The following is a 21,143-nucleotide window of genomic DNA, read 5'->3' as shown; positions in this document are numbered from 1 at the left end:
GAGGAGGCAGTCACCAAATGGTCAGCTTTCCACATCAGGAAGGGGAGTGGGTTGGGAATTCCACAGTTTACTGGGCTGATTTTTACTGAACTCCCCTGCTCTCTACTCCAAGGTTTATTCCCTTCTGCTGGTCGTTCCCCATCGAGAACTCCTCTGATTCAATATATCCTCTGATTAAATCTCCAGTCTGCCAGCCAGGCAGAGGGAGCTGCTGGTAGTACTGGTGGCTGGGGTAGGAAAGGGAAACTGGCAGTTCAACCAGCTTGTGCAACTCCTATGCTAGCCCTGGGTGGGCCCTGCATCCCACCTTCTGTGGGACTGCTCCTCAGCCTCCGGGGCTGAATGGCTCAGCCCTTGTCAGTTCTCCCGCTGCAGATTCTTTAGGTTTTCTTAAGGCAGCTACAACTCCTCTGTCCATTTTCTATTACCCCAGATTTTCTTAGGCCTTTTGTCAACTGCTAAGTCTTTTTTCAAGCTTTTACACCATGGATTTATGGGGTTGCCCCCAATTCCTTTTTCTTTAAGTTCTGCTATCATTTCAATGTATTCTTAGAAGAAAAAAACAAAAAAACAAAAAAAACCCATGGTCAATCTGCTGTGCTTAACTGGAAGTCCATTCATCCTGTGTTTTTAGAGCCTCTCATCTGTTTGAGCTCCATTCACAACCAGTAGCCATAAAGCCCCAAAGCCAATGATGACTCCCCTACCAGTTTCTCTGCAAGATGGCAAGTCTCAATACCTGATCACACGGACCTGTGGCCACAGCTGCTATTTCTATCTTTTCTCAGTTCCCCTGTTTTGCTTTTAAGCTTATTTTGAAATCGTTTAACATTCACAAGAAGTTGTAAAAACTGCACAGACACTTCAGGTATGCTTCCCCTATGGTAACTTATATAACCATAGTATAGTATCAAAACCAGGAAATTGACAATGGCACAACACTTACTAGCTGAACTACAGACTATTTGTATTTACCAGTTTTTATATCACTCATTTGTGGGAGGGGGTGCATTGTTCCTATGAAATCTTACCACATGTATAGATCTGTATAACCATCAGCAGTTATAATACAGAAATATTCCATTAACACAACGATCTCCCTCATGCTACCCCTTTATAGCCACACCCTTCCCAACAGTCCTGACAACCACTGATCTCACTCACTGTAATTCCGTCATTGTGAGAATGTTATATAAATGGAATCATACAGTATGTGACCTTTGAGACTGGCTTTTTCACTCAGCACAATGTCCATAAGAACCATCCAAGTTGCTGGGTGTTATCCATAGTCTATTCCTTTTGGCTGGTAGTATTCCATAGCATGAATGCATCACAATTTATACATTTGCCCATTGAGCATTTGGGTTGCTTATAGTTTCTTGCAACTGCAAATAAACCTGATACGGACAATCACATATGGGTTTTTTTGTGAACCTAAGTGTTCATATCTCCAGGATAAGTATCTAGGAGTTCAATTGCTGCATCATATGGTAATTGTTATGTTTGTAAGAAACTTACAACTTAACTTTGTAAGAAACTGCCAAACCATTTTCCAGAGTGCTTGTGCCATTTTACATTCCCATCAGCAATGTATGAGATTTTCAGTAATTTTTAAAATCTAATAACTTCATTAGAAAATAATTACTTTTTAATAAAAAGATAAAACTACTTTTCAAATATCTCTTCTAAAATTCTTATAAAAATCTTAGGAGACCAAGTCTGGATGTTGAGAACCTAAGTTTTAATAAAAAGATAAAACCTTAAAAAAATCATTTAAAATTCTTTAATAATCTTATGACGCTGAGTCTCAACGGGTAAGAATATAAGGCAACAGATACAGAGCTAACTGCCCTACTAGCATATAAGCAGTCATAAAAAGAAGCCCAGATCTGTGTTCTTTCTTAAGATGATTCTTAGTTCAGCTTACCCAAAAAAGGGGAAAATATAATTTAGCTTCTCGATATAATTCCTGAAATGCTTAGGTGTAAGTCCTAACTTAAAATAGGAAAAACAATGAATTAATTAACACCAAGCATAAACCACTATCCAAATGATGCTACTGGGGGCAAACAGGTTAACTAATAAGACCTGGGTCTACAATAAGCTTCAGAGAAAATACAAGAGTTTTTAAGCTTGGAAGTTCAACATATACTTCAATTCTTTATTATTTAGTTTTAGCTACAGAAATTTTTCCCCTGGAAACTTTGGCCCCTTTGAACAGTGGAAAATCCATTTCTACCCTGGCTCTTGGCCATTAATCTAGTTATTTTAGCTCAAGTACATGTATTTTTAAACCCAGGAACAAAAAAGCAGTGCCGCCTTTGTATTCCCCCATCTGTAAAGTTTTGTAAGTAGCAGTGGCTATCTTTGTGAATTGAATGGGTCCCACTTTTTTTTCCCGAGGGCAGCTGTTGGGTCAAAGGTCATATGCTGTGTTAAGACTTAAGACCTAAATTTTTTATATAGCCTAGGTTTTAGAAAAAAATCACCAGTAGTAATGAACAAATCCATTTTAATTCAGGTTTGGCACTAAGAATAAAAGGTTTAAGATACAAAGTATAAAAACAAAATAAATTATAAAAGGTATTAATGGTCCAAGAAACACTATTTTGTTACAATCAATAACAAAAGCTTAGTATGTATTGTTACTACCTGGCAAGGAGAATAATTTGCCAGACCAGTTTCAACCAGAATGAGTTTCATTTCTATTCAGAGAGCAATATAGATAGTTTAAGCTAAAATAACTGGCAATATCACTGTTCTACTTGTGCTGAGTCTCCTATGAAGAGAGTTGGTTCTAGGATAAAAGCTCAATGGGGGCGGGTGGGGGGAGCTCAATCAGCAGGATTGGAGAATTACCGGTTAGTTGTTCCAAATAAAATGTTGAGGAATAGACCACTCAGAACCTAGAAGGCACTTTCCACTAGATTTCTAGCTGGTTCGTTTATCTTATGCTTTTTTCCTCTGCTTCCTGTAGACCAACACATTATAATTTTAAACATAATTATACAATCTTATGATGGCTTTAACATCCTCACCATTTAGATTTTTCATTTTTGAAAAATTATTACCTTTACCAGTATGGAACTACAGACTACGAAGCATAAATTAATACAATTATGACTAGCCAGATAGTTAAACTGAGCTGACTTTAAATTTCTAAGAATTGGTTTCTTTTACATTTCTTTTTCCAATTCTCTAAATGACCAAGGACAAATTATTGGATACCTCAGTGTTTTATTTTTCTCATTTGAAAAATGCGGGTAATATTTACACTGGAATAGGTTTTTTAAAAGTGGTTTAAGAGTCTCTAATAGGGGGTTTTATAACGTGCTTCAGGTAACATTTATCCTTGAAATTTCCCATATTATTTTATTCTATACAATCTCATACAAATCCAGCAATGTCAAATGCTTAAACTAATCAAAGCACATTCTAATTTCATGTGACAAGATTATCTGTTAATAAGGATTAACTGTTTGAGAATACTTCCAGATAGACATCATTTGTAGACAATCTTACTTCCTTCCCTGCGCTGTTGGAAGCTGCTGTTCCTACACTAACATCATCAGTATTTGATTATGTCCCCTGCCTTTAGGGAGAATATTAGTGAGTAAATCTGGCAATAAAGCAGCTGCTTGTAGGCTAGCAGATGGTCAGAAGAGTCCTATTTTTCATACCCATCTTGAATGGGGAGCTCAAGCCAAGTAAAGGAAAATAAGACAACAGAGATGTTTTGTTTGAAGTATTAAGTTACAGCAGAAATACTCAAGATTCAAATTTATAAAACACAAAAATGCTTCCTATCGGCCAAACGTGAAGCGTTCTGGTTCTCCTTCAGTGTGTATTATCTATCTATGCTACTAGTTATCAACCTGCGTCATATATCAATTTGTATTATCTATTGTTTGTAACCTGCCATCCCAGTAGTCATGGGCCGGGGGAACATGGGATGAAAAAAACTTTGGGAAAAAACAAACAAACAAACAAAAAACCCAAAAACCAACTCGGGCAAATCACATCACCACCTCGCTAAGCCTCAATCTCCTCCTCTATAAAATGTAAATAATGATCATTTGGATCTCATGAGGAATATGAAGATTCAATGAGATAGTAACAGTATTTATGGTACACTGATGTGCTCTTCCAAGCACTTCATGCTTAGCGCACACTGAATCCACTGTAATAATTAATATTGCAAGACAAAAGTCTAAAATATTAGCCAACTCTTCAAACGGATGGACATTCCCATTTCCACAGAGGTCTCCAGATACCTCACTTCCGGTAACATGAAAATAAATGATACTGGCTATTCTACCTTTAAGTGTCACATCAGGATGAGAGAAACCATGAATACAAAAACCTCTAGAAAAATGTGGGGTACAAAGAAGGTGTGATTTTTTTTACTCAGTTGAGAACATTTTATTCCTTTTTTTCCCCCTGTAGGATACATTTTGACGTTTATGAAGTGCTACTCTTTTTCAGGCTCTGGGCCTAGCGTTTTACATGAGCTATCTCATTAGATCCTAACAACATGATTATTATTATCTTCATTTTATGGATGAGACACCAAAGCTTTGAGATGCTAAATTTAAAAACCTTGCTGAAGGTCCCACAGGTCATGCCCAGGCAGCCTCCCTGCTAACCTTTACACTAACCCGTCAGGACTCAATACAGTTCCTCAAAGTGGATCGTTCGATAAAGTAACTTGAAAATCCTTGTATGACAAAGCGCTATTCTAGTGTGAGAAATTAGGGGGGGTCTCTCTACAGTATTTCCTTTTTAGAGGATTTCTTGTAGTATTACTGATTTTTTATGAATAACATCTTCTAATGGCAGCACAATATTAACCAATTCTACCCAAGCAAATATTTGACCTTCTTCTCTTTCCCTTAAAAAAATAAAGATGATTCCTCAACTACTGTGTCCTCATAGGAATAATGGTTAACACTACCGTATTGATTTCCTTCAGCGTCAAGGAATTAAAACACTGCAGAACAACATTACCAAACCACAGGATGGTTTAACCACCCCGGCCAAGTCTCCTCAGGGAGCCATCAATTAAGAATGCTGTTCATTTACTAACTCCTATTTTATACTTTTATACATACATGTATTTAGTCATGAATTATACATAATTTTCCTTTGTGCATTTTTTTTTTAAAGATTTTATTTATTTATTTGAGAGAGAGAATGAGAGATAGAGAGCACGAGAGGGAAGAGGGTCAGAGGGAGAAGCAGACTCCCTGCTGAGCAGGGAGCCCGATGCGGGACTCGATCCCGGGACTCCAGGACCATGACCTGAGCCGAAGGCAGTCGCTTAACCAACTGAGCCACCCAGGCGCCCCTCCTTTGTGCATTTTAATAAATGGTATCATAATACATTTCACTCTTACATTTTTTTTTTTATTCAGTGTTATGTTCCTGAGACCTGTCCACCTTGTTATATACTGACTGGTCTATTCCTATTTAACTTCTGTATGGTATCCCATTGTGATGGCTAGCTTTAGGTGTCTGCATGACAGGGTATAGTACCCAATTAGATACTAATGTAGGGGTTGCTGTGAAGGAATTTTTATAGATGTGGTTAACATCTACAACCAGTTTAAGTATTATCCTCAATAATCTGGGTAAGCTTCATTTAATCAGCCGAAAAGCCTTTAGAATAAAAGGAAGGTTTCCCTGAGGAAGACGACATCCTGCTTGTGGACTGCCACATAAGCTTCTAGCTTGCCAGCCCGCCCTACAGATTTCAGACTTCCTAGCCTTCACAATAAAGTAAGTCAATTTCTTTATTTCCTCTGAACAGCATTTAGATGGCTTACAAGTTTTGGCTAATACCAAGTATGTGGCAAGGGACTGTCCATGTCTCCCTGTACACACAGGTATGACAAAATTACCTAGACAAAGAATTGCTGAGGCATTGGGTACGTGACAGATTTTTCAATTTTGTTAGATACCACCAAATAGGGGCACCAAATAGGGACACCTTTTCAATTTGTTAGATACCACCAAATAGGGGCATCTGGATAGCTCAGTCAGTTAAGCGTCTGCCTTCAGCTCAGGTCGGCTCAGGTCATGATCCTTGAGTACCAGGATCAAGCCCTGCATGGGCCTCCCTGCTCAGCGGGAAGTCTGCTTCTCCCTCTCCCTCTGCCCCCCTTCCCCTGCACACTTGCGCTGTCGCTCTCTCTCTCACTCAAATAAATAAGATCTTAAAAAAAAAAAGATACCACCAAATACTTTGGAGAAAGTGGCGCAACAACGTGTGCTCCCACAATCACTATATGAAAGTACTATTCTACCACACTCTCACCAACAGTTGTCATCTTTTTTTCCTATTTGATGAGTGAAAAACAGTACCTTTTGTAAAAGAACTTTCACTGCTTCCCCTTCCAGCATTAAAAAAAGTACACATGACCGGAAATATCTAAGTAGGAGAGAAGAAATGATGAAAGGCAGTTTACTCATATATTACAAAGGTTTCATCCTCAACTGTCTGTCATAGATAAGGTTATCAGAGAGTATTATCCTTAACAGCAGGGTAGGGCACCGAAAGCCTGGCTGTTTCCATAACTGAACAGGTTTGGACTCTGGCCACTCCCTCCCCGGCCCTCAATCACTATGCTGGCCTCTGGGCTGTTCTCGGAACAGGCCAAACCCATTCCCACCACAGGGATTTTGTACTTGATCTCCTTCTGCCTGAAGACTCTCTTCCTGAATACCCATCTACCAGTCCTCAGCACCAAACCTCTGAGACACTTTCCTCCGCTTGCCTCCTACCATGCCTGGTAGCACCTCCAGCCTCCCCCTCTCTCTAGCTCTGTTCCTTGCTTCTTTTACTTCAAAAGGCTGTTCACTACCTCACCGGATACAACCAATCTGTTTACTGTTTCCTCAGTAGGAACTGGATATAAAATAAGGCCAAGGACGACCTGTAACATCAAGGACAGTGCCCAGACCATTTAATGCCCAAAATGTACTCAGCAGCAGCAGTTTTTGATGACTGTTGTTGTTGTTATACAAGGGATGTATGTGCTCATGGATGAATCAGCCGCACGATGTGCCCTCAGCTCATCTGAACATACTGCAACAGACACACTGACCCAGTGGGCCAATTAGCTATGAAAATCAGGCATGAGGTAATACACGGCTTGCAACTTCATTAGCTCAAAGTAACAGCTCCAACAGAGGGTCACAAAAGCTGTAAGGCTCTGCCCTATAACTACTAAGTCATAATAAGCTTACAAAAATCTGAAAATGCCAGGGTTTTCCTTGTGAATTTTGCCTTCCTAATCCTATGTTTCTCCAAGTTGATTTTTAAATTACTTTTTAAGTATCAGACAGTAATGTGGCCCTTAAAAAAGTACCTTGTTAGGGGCGCCTGGGTGGCTCTGTCAGTTAAGCAACTTGCTCTTGGTTTTGGCCCAGGTCATAGTCTCAGGGTCCTGGGACAGGGCTCCCTGTCAGGCTCGGTGCTCAGCGCAGAGTCGGCTTGTCCCTCTCCCTATGCTCCTCCCCACCTCCCAAAATAAAATCTTAAAAAGAAAAAAAATGTGCCTCGGGGCGCCTGGGTGGCTCAGTTGGTTAAGCGACTGCCTTCGGCTCAGGTCATGATCCTGGAGTCCCGGGATCGAGTCCCGCGTCGGGCTCCCTGCTCGGCAGGGAGTCTGCTTCTCCCTCTGACCCTCCCCCCTCTCATGTGCTCTCTCTCTCTCTCATTCTCTCTCTCAAATAAATAAAATCTTTAAAAAAAAATGCCCTGTTAGAAACACCCCAAATGTCCACCAACTGGTGAACAGATGAACATGGTACATCCATAAATGATTATTCAGCCATAAAAAGGAATAAAGTACCAATACACACAACCTGGATGATCATGCTAAGTGAAAGAAGTCAAGTCACAAAAGACCATATATTATACGATTCAATTTATATGAAATATCTAGTAAGACAAATCTATAGAGACCAAAAATGTATTGGGAGGTTGCCTGGGGCATGGAATGAGAATGAGTAATGATAGCAACGGTCACAAACAGTATGGAGGTTCCTCAAACAGTTGAAAATAGAGCTACCATCCGATCCAGCAATTGCACTACTGGGTATTTACCCCAAAGATACAAATGTAGGGATCCGAAGGGGTACGTGCACCCCGATGTTTATAGCAGCAATGTCCACAGCAGCCAAACTGTGGAAAGAGCCAAGATGTCCATCGACAGATGAATGGATAAAGAAGATGTGGTATATATACACAATGGAATATTATGCAGCCATCAAAAGGAATGAGATCTTGCCATTTGCAACAACGTGGATGGAACTGGAGGGTGTTATGCTGAGTGAAATAAGTCAATCAGAGAAAGACATGTATCATATGACCTCACTGATATGAGGAATTCTTAATCTCAGCAAACAAACTGAGGGTTGCTGGCGTGGTGGGGGGTGGGAGGGATGGGGTGGCTGGGTGATAGACATTGGGGAGGGTATGTGCTATGGTGAGCGCTGTGAATTGTGCAAGACTGTTGAATCACAGATCTGTACCTCTGAAACAAATAATATATGTTAAAAAAAAAAAAGATGATGATAGCAGAAGGGGAAGAATGAAGGGGGGGAATTGGAGGGGGAGATGAACCATGAGAGATGATGGACTCTGAGAAACAAACTGAGGGTTCTAGAGGGGAGGGGGATGGGGGGATGGGTTAGCCTGGTGATGGGTATTAAAGAGGGCCCGTACTGAATGGAGCACTGGGTGTTATACACAAACAATGAATCATGGAACACGGAACACTACATCAAAAACTAATGATATAATGTATGGTGATTAACAAAACGATAAAAAATTAAATAAAAAAACTGGATGGTGGTGATGGTTGCACAATTCTGTAAATTTACTAAAAAAAAAAATCACTTAAAAGGAGTGAATTTTTTTTATGAATTACACCTCAATCAAGTTGTGTTTTGTTTTTTTAAAGAAAAAGAACAGCAATAACAAAAACCCTTGGCTCTTCTTAACATTCCAGGCTGCTAAGGGCTCAGGCTTTAAATCCTTAATGCTATGGAATGCCCCAAAGCTATGTGTCTTTGTTCATTCCTTGGTTGGTTCTAATTAGCCTGCCCACAGAGAGCCAGATGTATTGCAATGCAGGCCATCCACTGTACTTTGTTAACAATGGCCCAGCACCATCCAGAAAAGTGTTACTGGTCTGCAAGCATCTATGCCCATGAAGCTGTTAGCAGCAACTTCCCCTCCTAGAATGAAAATCAATTAGATCCCTTAATAGAAAAAGATAACCCAGCTATTTTGAGACAAATCTCCTGCTGGATTAGCAGCTGTCTTTCCAGCTATGATTACGGAGGGAGTTTGGCAAATGTTTCACCAGGCCAAAAAAAAAAAAAAAAAAAAAAGTCCTTTCTCTGTCCTTCTGTAAGGGTAGTTTCATAGGAAATCTTGAGTGCACAGAGAAAATTCACCATGAAAGTTTCTCACTATGACTTAAAAGTCATTTTGCCTGCATTTTTCCTTTCCTTTCTTTTCTTCGTCCGTATCCAAGCTTTGGTTTATAAGTAATTATCTCTGCAAAAGTGATCCTTCAGAGTGCAAAGGGCATGCCAGAAATGAAGCCATGACACCCTCAGAGTTACATGGCTCCCCATCCCTTGCAACATGACCTGAGCACGAGAAGCTGCTGGGCCAGTGATCAGCAAACCACAGGGCTACCTCCTTGGGCTTAGCTTCTCATGGAAGAATATTCTCCTAGTGTTCTGAAAGCACCTATTAGATCATGAGCTCCTTAGGAACCAACCAAGAGATGAAAACCAGTATGATCATCCAGAAAATTATGTATCTACCTCTTAAGATACACTACTAGAAGCAATAACATCTCCATGACCTTTTATTTCATTGTTCAAAGAAACAGATTTCTTTGACAAACTCCACTTTCTCTATTCCCTACTCATTTAGGCAGCAAGAATTGTTCTGAAGCAAAAGCAAAGTTAAGCAAAACAAAAAGATCCCACGCTGGAGGGAAAAAGTAACAAGTGTATTCTTATTACTGTTCAAGTCTTTTGCATGAAATTATCAAGCCTATCAAGAAAATTAAGTCCCAGGGACACCTGGGTGGCTCAGTCCGTTAAGCATCTGCCCTTCAGCTCAGGTCATGATCCCAAGATCCTGGGATGGAGTCCCACATTGGGCTCCTTGCTCAGCAGGGAGCCTACTTCTCCCTCTGCCTGCTGCATCCCCTGCTTGTGCTTGCTCTTTCTCTGACAAATAAATAAAATCTTAAAGAAAAAAAGAAAATCAAGTCCCAGAGTTATCCCACCCAGTAAATTAGTATAAGAATGTAGGTACTCAATTTTTTTTTTTTAATTGTGGAGGGAGAACCATGTTACAGGCAATATGAGTCCATGACCATCCTTGATAAAGTAACTTGAAGAAAAAGTCATGACCTGAATCCTGCTCAACACTACGAAGTTTCATTCTATTTTAAACACTAGACAAAAGTTTTACATTTGTCTGTAGAATTATCTGAAACCACTTTTCCCTATAATTTAAGTGCAGACAATTATACTGGGTCTAAGGTCCAACAGGTGCTATATATAACTCCACAGAGTTATAGATTTCTTGGCAGTGCAAAGAAAGCTTTCGGGGCTGAAAGCAGGCATTCCTAGCCTTAGCTATTATAACAAGCTATCAGACACTGTAACAATGTCTGGCCCACACTGGCCTCAACTGGACAAGGGATTTGGGTACCCTGTCCCAGATTTGAAGCAAATTTTGGACCCTGCACTTCAGAGGGAGTAGTACCTAGGAGAATGAAGTAAAAACCATTTCTTGGAATTCCAGCTATGATGAAATCCGTATGCATTTTTGCTTGGTTCAAGGAGGTGCACGTTCCCATTTGGAAGAATGGAAACACAATCCTCCCTATAGCTACGGTACCAAGAGGACTATTACATAGCTCTCAATCAGAATCTGAAAATGGCCTCTTCTGGTATTTTTCTATGGGTGGAAGGCAGGAAGGGTATTGTGGCAAGTACAAGATAATGTGCACTTAGGTTTAGTTCCACTAACTCTGTAAAGTCCTTCTCATGTTTGGGCCTTTGAAACAAGTATACATGTAGGTGTTCCATCTTTATTGTACCCCTACAGTGAACCCTGATGGGCATACAAAACACAAAGATGAATGAGGAAAGCATTCTAGCCCTTGAAAATGCATAGTCTAATAGGGAGACAGGTATAAAAAAAATACCAAGGCAATCCAAACTGACATGGTGAAAATAAGAAATGCAAACATCTTTAATATTACTTGAGTATCACTTAGAAATATATTAACTTTATCACAAATAAATGGTATCTATTAAGGAAACAATAATTAAGTTACTGGCTTTAAAATAGCTATCAACAGATAAATACTTTGAAGGCTACAGAGCACACTAGACTATTTGGTTGAGTGTTCTTACCTGCCTATTGTTTTTAAAAGGTGTGTCATGGAATAAAAAGCAAGCAATGAATTTACAGGAAAGAATGTCTCATGTGCTGGGTCACATTTGTTTAGAAAGCCCTTAAGTACTTAACAGTACTTAACAGGTAACAGGAACTTTACTGGATCAAAGTAAACCGCTGATTTCATATAGCAAGTGACATTCTCTTTTTAGTTTACTAGTTCTTTCCAAATGCTATTCTTACTTCGTATCTCGAATAATTCTAGTTGAACTTCCCTCACCCAGACCCTGTGAGATGGGTCATTCTGTTTTGCATTAAAATTGCAATCCTGGGGCACCCGGGTGGCTCAGTCAGTTAAGCATCCAGCACCCAACTCTTGATTTGGGCTCAGGTCATGATCTCAGGGTTGTGGGACAGAGCCCTGCCGTTGGGCTCCAGGCTCAGTGTGGAGTCTGCTTGGGATTCCTTCCCTCTGCCCCTCTCCCCACTCACGCTCTAAAATAAATAAATCTTAAAAAAACAAAAACAAAAACTGCAGCCCTTGCAATCTGAGAAATATTGTTCAGAAACCTAAAATAATTTAAAAATACTTCAAGTTCATTACATGTAGTTCTCAGATACCAGTAAGGGGAATCAAAACTTCTAATTTTTTTTTTTTTTTTGGTTTTGTTTCTCATCTAATTCTCTCTTACCCAACCCAAGTTTCCAAAGACTTCTTACAACTTACCTTAAAAACTCTTACTGAACTTAACCTGCACATACGTTTATTTTTTCCTTTCTTCCAACAGTGAGACAAAACAAAGTCCAAAGAACTGAACTGGTAAAGACAGGACCCCTCTGGGAGAGAGGGTAGGGAAAGGAGCAAGGAAACCTAATTAATGATACTGGGCAAGCCAAGGTAGAGGGGAAATGCTGGAGAGACTAAAACCTTGGCATTGTTGTCTTGTCATAACCTATAAACTCTAGAAAGCACAGACTTTTTTTTCTCCAGTGTGGTTCCTAGTGGTGACCACAGGGCTTGGCACAACTGTGGTGCATAACAGGAAAACAGCTGAAGAATGAATGTGGACAGTAAGCCGGGCACATCTATAACGGACGCTCAAAACACCATAGCTGTTATGACCAGGGCTAGCTCAGTCCCCCGGCCACCAAGGTGAGGATTTTAGCTATAACTGTGCGATAAGCATAGATCTTCAATGTTTATTCAACGAATTTCTCTGAGTTCTACTGTGCACTAGCCCAGCGAGGGATTAAAACAAAACCAAACCAAAAACCCTCGAGAAAGTGTACAGCTCATTGACAGAAAAATTTTTGCCAGTGATTTCCACACTATTCTTTTATCAAATATTTACTCAGCTCTGTCTCTATGTTGGTCACTCTAATAGAGTGAATACTGGGGATAAGCAGTAAACAAAACAGATGGAAATCAATGCTCTTATGGTGGCTACACTCCAGTGAACACACACTGCTACTACTGACAACATACTGCTCTACGAGCTTTCATGCATTACAACGTTCAAGCTTCACAATAGCCAGAGGTCGGTACTACTATCGTCCTTATTTACAGACGAGAAAACTGAAGCACAAGGTCAAATGGAGGAATATGACATTAAGTATATCCAAAAATCCGGGATAAGAAAGTAGATTGGTTAGCCGAATAAGCGATCTTCTCAGAGTGTGCAACAATTGTACTGAGTGTCCTATAAGAACAATTTTTGCATGTTTTAAAGTGTGTTTACACTTAGAAATAGAGGCTACTCTCACAGTTGATGTCCTACACCTCAAGCTGCTGAGTGTATGATAAAGCCCATGATAAAATATACCATTTGGTCAATTAAAACCATTAAAGTTTTATTTAAAAAAAATACACACACAGGGGTGCTGGCTGGCTCCGTCGGTAGAGCATGTGACTCTTGATTTCAGAGTTGTGAGTTTGAGCCCCACGCTGGGCATAGAGCTTAATTTTAAAATTTATACATACATATATATGTATATATATTTTAAAGATTTTATTTATTTGACAGAGAGAGACACGGCGAGAGAGGGAACACAAGCAGGGGGAGTGGGAGAGGGAGAAGCAAGCTTCCCACGGAGCAGGGAGCCCGATGCGGGGCTCGATCCCAGGACCCCGGGATCATGACCTGAGCCGAAGACAGATGCTTAACGACTGAGCCACCCAGGCACCCCAGAATTTATACATATATATTTAACAAAATTTAAAATATACACATATTCAATTATAGCACTTAAGTAAAAGGAATTATCATTGTGATTTTCCTGATTTTCTTTTACCATTTGAGTTTCTGTGTCCAGAAAAGATTGATCTATTAGCGTTGGTCTCGGGTATCTGTACCTGATGAGAATATGAAGGTGGCCAGGGTTGTCTCCTGCATAGTCCCCACACAGGCAGAGGCTTCCCTCCTCCTAACTCAGGAGGGGGCTGCTTCAGCCCAAAGGCCAAAGAGAAGCACTTAGGGTGGCTGGTAGACAGGTCACCGGAGATCTGTTCTGACCCTCAACTCCAACCGTTTCCATGTTTCTTATTCTACACAATGTGTTCCAATCATCTGAACTTTTAGCCTTACTTCTGACAGGTTATTATTACCACTTTTGTACCTTTTCTTTTCCTTATTACTGCTCTTAATACCTTTCAAGGATACAGCTGCACCTAAAAGGATCAGCTGCTTGCAACATCAGGAACAAGACTCTTAGGAGATAGCTGTAAAAACTGGAATTGGGGGTTTCTCAGTTTTGTTGCATTCTTTTCTGTTGCATTCATAGTCTCAGGTTAGTAAATGTTAAAAATGCATTCTCATAAGTAGTAATTAAAGAGAAAAACAGAGAGACTTTAAATTAGGCTTATCTTTGAAAGGTTAGTTTGCAAAGCAGAGGTAGAAAATGGCACATTGTAGCTTAGTTTTCAAAACTTTTTACCCATTAAAATGATATATCAATTTCCGCTTTTTGAAAGCTTAACATTATAAAAGTAATCCATTCACACAAAGAAAATGCAAACACTCTAGAAGATAGAGTAAAAGTGGTAAGTAAAAGTCTCCGTCCCCTGCCCTAGAGTTTAACCACTGCTATACTTCGGTATTTTTAGTGAAGAAATTGCTATTGTTTAGGGACTTTTTAACCTCCAAAGCACCAAATAAAAAGTTTAAGCAACAAACTTGAGGGCATCTCTACGCCAGGCTGCTCTCCTTAAAGCACAGGTAGCTCCAGAAGGCTGTGAGCCATCAGTTAGCTCTCTGAGGGGTGCTCATTTGTTCCTGGATCAGGAACACCTTCTGGTAATATTTTTCATTTATTTTTGAATGAGAGAGGAACCAGCAACTTTTTATCTCATTTACACAAGTGTCACCTGTATCCACCAGGACTTGAGGCAGCTGTTAAACCCAGAACACAGTCTCTAAAATAATGATCAACCAGATGGACAGACTCAAGGTCTGGAATACAGAAATAGAAGTTTAAAATCAAGGCTGAGGAAAATAAGAACAAAAGTACACAGGCCTGAAGAGCTACAGAGCTGTAATTATTCTGTACACATCTCTAAGTACAAAGTTTATGGGGTAAGTTATACCCAGTAGCAGAAGACATGAAATCTCAGGAATTGCCCCAATGTCCAGAAGCTACTATACATTATAGCTACACAGGTTTTACTAAAAAACAAACGAACAAAAAACCCTGTATAGGTTATAAAAAAGGAAGTGGCTTTAAATGACCTACTTAATTGGCTGGGGTTCAGGAAAGGTACATTCTCACACAATCAGATTAAGCATAACTTGGGGCATGTTTTCCAGAGGGCATTTTGCAATGGGCAGCAAATATGCTTTAAACTGTACCTACCCTTTGACCCACAACTCCCTTCTGGGCATCGAGCTTAAGGAAAACATCCCGGATTTGTGCAAAGCTTTACCTACAATGATCTTTGCTACAGTGCTTTAATAGCAAAGTGCTGGCAATGATCTTATGTCCAGTAAAAGGGGACCGGATCAATAAACTGTTGATAAAGAACGGAGTACTGTGGAGTCAGCAAGGTGATGAGGCACAGGATACTGACTGACATAGAGAGATGGACTAAAAACTATCTGGAAGTGTAACAGTAAGGGTTAATAGTGTTCTCTCTGGGTTGTCAGATCCAGGTGACTTTTACTTTCACTGTGAATATTCACAGAAGTTTTGGAAATTTCCTAGTATCAGAAAAATACCGTTTTAAAAATCCTGAGATTAAAACCAACACACACATAAAAGAATAAAATATGAATGTGGTAAATGTTGAGAAGTAGGATCTGGGGGATTTGTTCTCAAGCATGTACAATCTAAGTGGGGAAGAAGACCCAAATTAAAACTGTCATTTCCTTCACACAGTACTACTCTTGAAACCTCTTAACTGTAACTCACTAAAATTATTTTAAAAACTAGTCTATTGTGCCTATAACGTAAAGCAGGTACATTTTCAAGAAAAGTCATGGAAAAAGACAGGGAAATGAACAAGAAAATTCAATTAACCATAACTTTGCACCCCCTCTCCCAGCATTCTAGTTTATTAAAACATGGCTCATCTATGCCCTCAAACCCCCTTATGCAATAAAACCTTTTGATGTGTTCAACTATGACAGTTTTAGAGTCTACTAAACTTAGATTTATGTCTTACTCTTCTGAATACGACAGCTGTCTGGCCTCTCTCATACCCATGTTCCCTAGGTCCTAGGTTCTACTTTCTGAAAGGAAGTATTCCCCTAGGGAGTCAGGCTTTCGCTGCGGTTGCAGACATCCAACCAGCAAATCTGGGCAAACAGTTTTGTTTTGAATTTCAAAAATTTTATTTGCATACACCGCCAGGGTGGCCAAACTTGAAAGAAAATATCAACTGTTGCCAAGGATGAGCTACTGAACTCTGGTACAACAACTCTGGAAAACTGCTTGGCAGTTTCTGCCAAAGCTAAATGCTCAAATACTTTATAACCCAGCAATTCCACTCCCATGTATATACCAAGAGAAATGAGGGCCTATACCCATCAGACATGTACTAGAATGTTCGTAGCAGCACTACTCACAGTATCCTGGAGTAGTCTGAAAATCTGAAAGTCCCTCAAAAGAATAGATAAATCGTGATGTATTTGCACAGTGCAATACTACATAGTAGTAAGAATGAGCTACAATTACTCTGACAGGGGAATATCTTACAAACACACTGAGTGAAAGATGGCAAATGAAATGGGCCAAACTAATCAGTGCTTAGAAGTTAAGGAGAGTAGTTATCTTGGAGGGAACACAGTGACTGGAAGGAGGCACAAAAGGGACTTCAGGGAACACAGTGACTGGAAGGAGGCACAAAAGGGACTTCAGGGAACACAGAGACTGGAAGGAGGCACAAAAGGGACTTCAGGCTGGTCATGGTCTGCATCTTGATCTGGGTGCTAGTTATATATACGTGTTCAGTTTGTTGATGATTTTGTGAGCTCTATACACCTTTCAATATGTTTATTATGGTTCAATAAGAAGTTTAAGAAATAAATATATTTGCAAATGTCAACAGATAAGTTCAATTAATGTTTGTGTAGCTTTTATAATAATTTTTACTTTTGAATTGCAGAATAAATAGCTGTGTGGAATGCTGATAAAAACAAAAATCCAATTTGTTGAAATTCCATGCACATTAGGTTTCCCCTGCAGGTCTGCCTGTGGCTCATTACAACAGAAGTGCCAAGCAAGAATTAATGCCCAATACTGGAATAATGTCACAAATGTAAACTCAAAAGCAACCTGAGACTTGTGAACGGTGTCACCTGGCCAAGTGGTCCCAAGCTTTATAATAAAGGACACTGTTCTGTCTACATAGCAATGTTATCATAATTCTAAGACCTCTTTCCAATCAGGAAAAAATGTTATGACAGGAAAAGACAACCATTGTTCGTCTTTGTATTTTCATTTTACCAGACAAAAAGCTACAATACTGGGCTGTTCAGTTAATATTTGATACCTGGCAACTCTTTTCTGTTGCTACCTGGCACCTGATTCTTATTGTCCCTTTTTATAGTCATCATAGGAGCCAAGAGCAAGTTGTCTGGGCTTCTGCAAATCCCATTTTATCTTCAGCATACCTGAAGAAAGTAGTATTATGGAAACAGATGAAGATATCAAATAGTGTATACAGCTACACCAATAAACATACAAGGCAACTGAAACCTTCACAAGCTAGACCTGTATACCAGAGTCCGCACTGGAAGCCATCTAGGCAGGGACTTTCACTTCCACATCCCCAATAAAACCCAAGTCAGGAAAATATAAAACCATTAAACAAAACCTAGTTACACATGCTGAGATGCTTGTTTGACCCAATAAAAGGACAAAAGTACCTCATTCTTTTATTAAACAAATTTTTGTTCAAAACAAAGATGAACAAAATGGCAGAAAATTCTGGTGATATCTTAGATCACCAAATTATGAAAAGGCATTTGAATTGTGCATTTGTTGACCACTAGAAACTAAACTGCTATACAAAAAGGAGAGGGATGGAGGCTGGCAGGGTAAATGGCAGGAGGACACAGCTCCCTCCTAGACTTTTGGGAGTAGGTTTCTCAACAGTAAACAACAAAATCCACATCCACCTGGAGGGCTGATGTATACTTAGAATGAAACAAATGCTCTATGAAAAGTGTTAAGGGAGGCAGGGGAGCCTAGCACAGGTATTCACTAAATAAATCAAATAAATGTTCATATAATCAACAAACTCGCACACCTAATACCGGCCAGTAACTGTTCAGAATATAACAAAGCCCAAGCTCCTCTCCTTTGGGCGCTCACATTCTAGTTGGAGACGGATGAGAGATAAACGAGTATGTTACATAGAATATCCTAAGGTACTAGCACTATGTGGGAAAGGTAAAGTTAGTGGGATTGGGAGATGGATGGCAATTTTAAACAATTTTTAAAGAGTTGTTTGAGCAGGTGACATTTAAACAAATGTCAATTCGTTTAAACAATTGAACAACTGACAATTTGTCAATTATGTGCCCCTTTCCCCCTCCTTTCCCCTTCACTGCTGCTTACTTAGCAAGAGTAATGTTGGTATAGGATGGATGACATCATACCCATGTATGAGTATGAGTTGAGGAAGCCTCCTCAACTTCCTAAGACTTTAGCAGTTCTAACTTCTAGGAAGGTTGTGGTTACTCTTAATTAAGGGTTTTTTTGAACTTTACTTCTTCCTCATACCACTAAAGCATGTACTCATCAGAAAACCATGCAAAAATCACAAGCACTGAGGGCAAATTATGGGCATACCACGTGGAGACAGGGAGGGATCTTTGACTGAACTCTAATTAGCAACAATAACATTACTTGACATTTTGGGGCTTATTATCATATCATTTGTTCGTGAAGCCATAAAACACACATCCTCCTGGGATTCAGCATGGGTCTCCAGTAAGCATTTGTCTAAGTACACATTTTAGAGAGCTCAGCAAATGTGTAAATAAATGCTGAAAGATATCTGATACTGCATTACAGAGAATTACACTAGTTTATAATCCCCCACTTTTTCCAGAGAATTTATTCTTTTATTTCAAAGTTGGAGAAATTTGAGTATTTAAAAAAAAAATCTAAAATCCATACTAGCAAGTCATTAAATTTCATTTCCAGGTGCTTTTGTCAACGTACCTGGTTAGGTTATGTTTCTATTAGTAAAACACCATAGGTTATTTTTTTTTTTAAGATTTATTTATTTATTTGATAGAGAGATAGAGAGAGATGAGAGATGAGAGATGAGAGATGAGAGATGAGAGAGAGAGAGAGAGAGAGAGAGAGAGAGAGAGAGAGAGAGAGAGAGAGAGAGAGAGAGAGAGACAGCGAGAGAGGGAACACAAGCAGGGAAGCAGGGGAGAAGCAGGCTTCCCGCCCAAGCAGGGAGCCCGATGCGGGGCTCGATCCCAGGACCCTGGGATCATGACCTGAGCCAAAGGCAGACGCTTAATGACTGAGGCACCCAGGCGCCCCACAAAATCTCTTTTTAAAAAAATCCTAGACTCAGTCAGTTAAACGTCCAACTCTTGATTTATGCTTAGGTCATGATCTCAGGGTCATGAGATTGAGCCCCTTATCCTGGCTCTGTGCTGGCGTGGAGTCTGCTTAAGATTTTCTCTCTCCCTCTTTTCCTCCAACCTCCTCCCCCTCCCTCTCTCAAAATAAAATGAAACAAATTAATAAAATAACTGGATTCATCACACTGTGAGATTTTTACCATATTAAGCTTAAATTGTTTTCAGCTTTGGTTGTCAGGGGTGGGGGTGAGGAAGAACTCAATGAGGAGGTGGTGAAGGTTTTCAGGCTTTCAAACAGACCTGTGAATGTAAAATTTCACTATGCATTTCCATCACACCCAAAGCATGAGCCAGCAGTATTCACTTCATAGGCTATATATAAACTTGCTGTCTGGAGCTGTAAATTCTTTTACTACCATTCAACATAAAAAACACAACCCCAAAACATTAATGAAAAAAATGGTGATTAAGGTCACAAGCAACAAAGATTTGTGAGCTTTTAATATGTTTTAAGACACCTGAGAATGGAAGTAGTAACTAGTCTCTGATGTTCAGCTTATTATAACTTTGCAAAGTATTAAAATGATTTACACGGCCTAATGTCCATAAATATGTATAACCCAAACTGTGAAATCTACACTTTTTGCATCCTGCCCCAGTTCTTTGGGGTCGGCACCTGTGGTGCTATAATTCACTTGAGTACAGCCCCTCCACTGAGTCATTGCTAAAAGTAAAAGGAAGAAGTGGGAGAAAAAGCAGAGTTAACTTCAGAGCATCTGACTGCTTGTCTCCAATTGATCTATCATCCCAGATTGGAAAGATAATATGTGCCTGTCTTCTTGGAGGCAATTTAGGTGTTCACGTGTTTTTGTGCCCCACTAGATACTTAGACTGCCTGAAATCTGCAGTGATCTGCATTCCTCAACTGCATACAGTTTTTCCTTAACGGAGAGACATCAGAGCAGCTCCAATTCCCCAAGTCTAAGTGTTTTATTTACACACTGCCAACACCTCACACTGCCTGGCCCACCATCTTCAGGATCGTTTAAGTATTAATAATCTCAATACAAATGTAAAACTTTAACATTCAAATTTCTGGGATTTCTAAAAATTGCCCTCTGTTAAGACAACACAGTTACTGAGACCAAAAATGCTGTGTCAACTGTGTCTACCTCTATCCAGAAAGTATAATTCACGTTACCTATTTGTGTATCCAGATGAAGGGAATCAGTATTTTGAACCCAATGGATAGATTACGAATGTATTTTCATGCCCTTCTTTATTCTTATCCTACAACAGTCAATAAACCCCTCTGACTTCAGGAATTCACTCAGACCTTGCGCATCTAGAAACCCAATTTCAGGGTTAAAAAATACATATATATACAAGTGACCACACTGTGGGCCTTAAAAACGGCTACAAATGAATTTGGAGAACTTGTGCTCAGTGAGCCTAAGCCGAATTAAAACAAAAGTTGTTTTGTAGTCTATTAATAGCAGATGATTAAGCACGTATCTTATTTCAACTGGAATTCATTTACAAGGACTCAAACTTACTAAAAGTGGCCCCTAAACCTAAATCTGTGTCTGTTATTGGAAAAACGCTTTCACAAGAAATGCAAGTTAAGAGAGGTGACCGTCAACGCTTTCCTGAAG

At 39.7% G+C, this 21,143-nt stretch overlaps 1 protein-coding gene across 1 annotated transcript in view; it reads right to left on the bottom strand.

Moving 5' to 3' along the window:
- The window catches only part of BAIAP2L1 (BAR/IMD domain containing adaptor protein 2 like 1), a 95,859-nt gene that overhangs the window by 73,739 nt on the left and 977 nt on the right, over positions 1-21,143 (bottom strand). The window lies entirely within an intron of this gene.

Source organism: Zalophus californianus, chromosome 10, assembly GCF_009762305.2.
Source record: "Zalophus californianus isolate mZalCal1 chromosome 10, mZalCal1.pri.v2, whole genome shotgun sequence".
Classification (NCBI taxonomy): Eukaryota; Metazoa; Chordata; class Mammalia; order Carnivora; family Otariidae; genus Zalophus; species Zalophus californianus.
The sequence above is the reverse complement of the archived record's forward strand: the minus strand, read 5'-3'. Positions and strand labels throughout refer to the sequence as shown.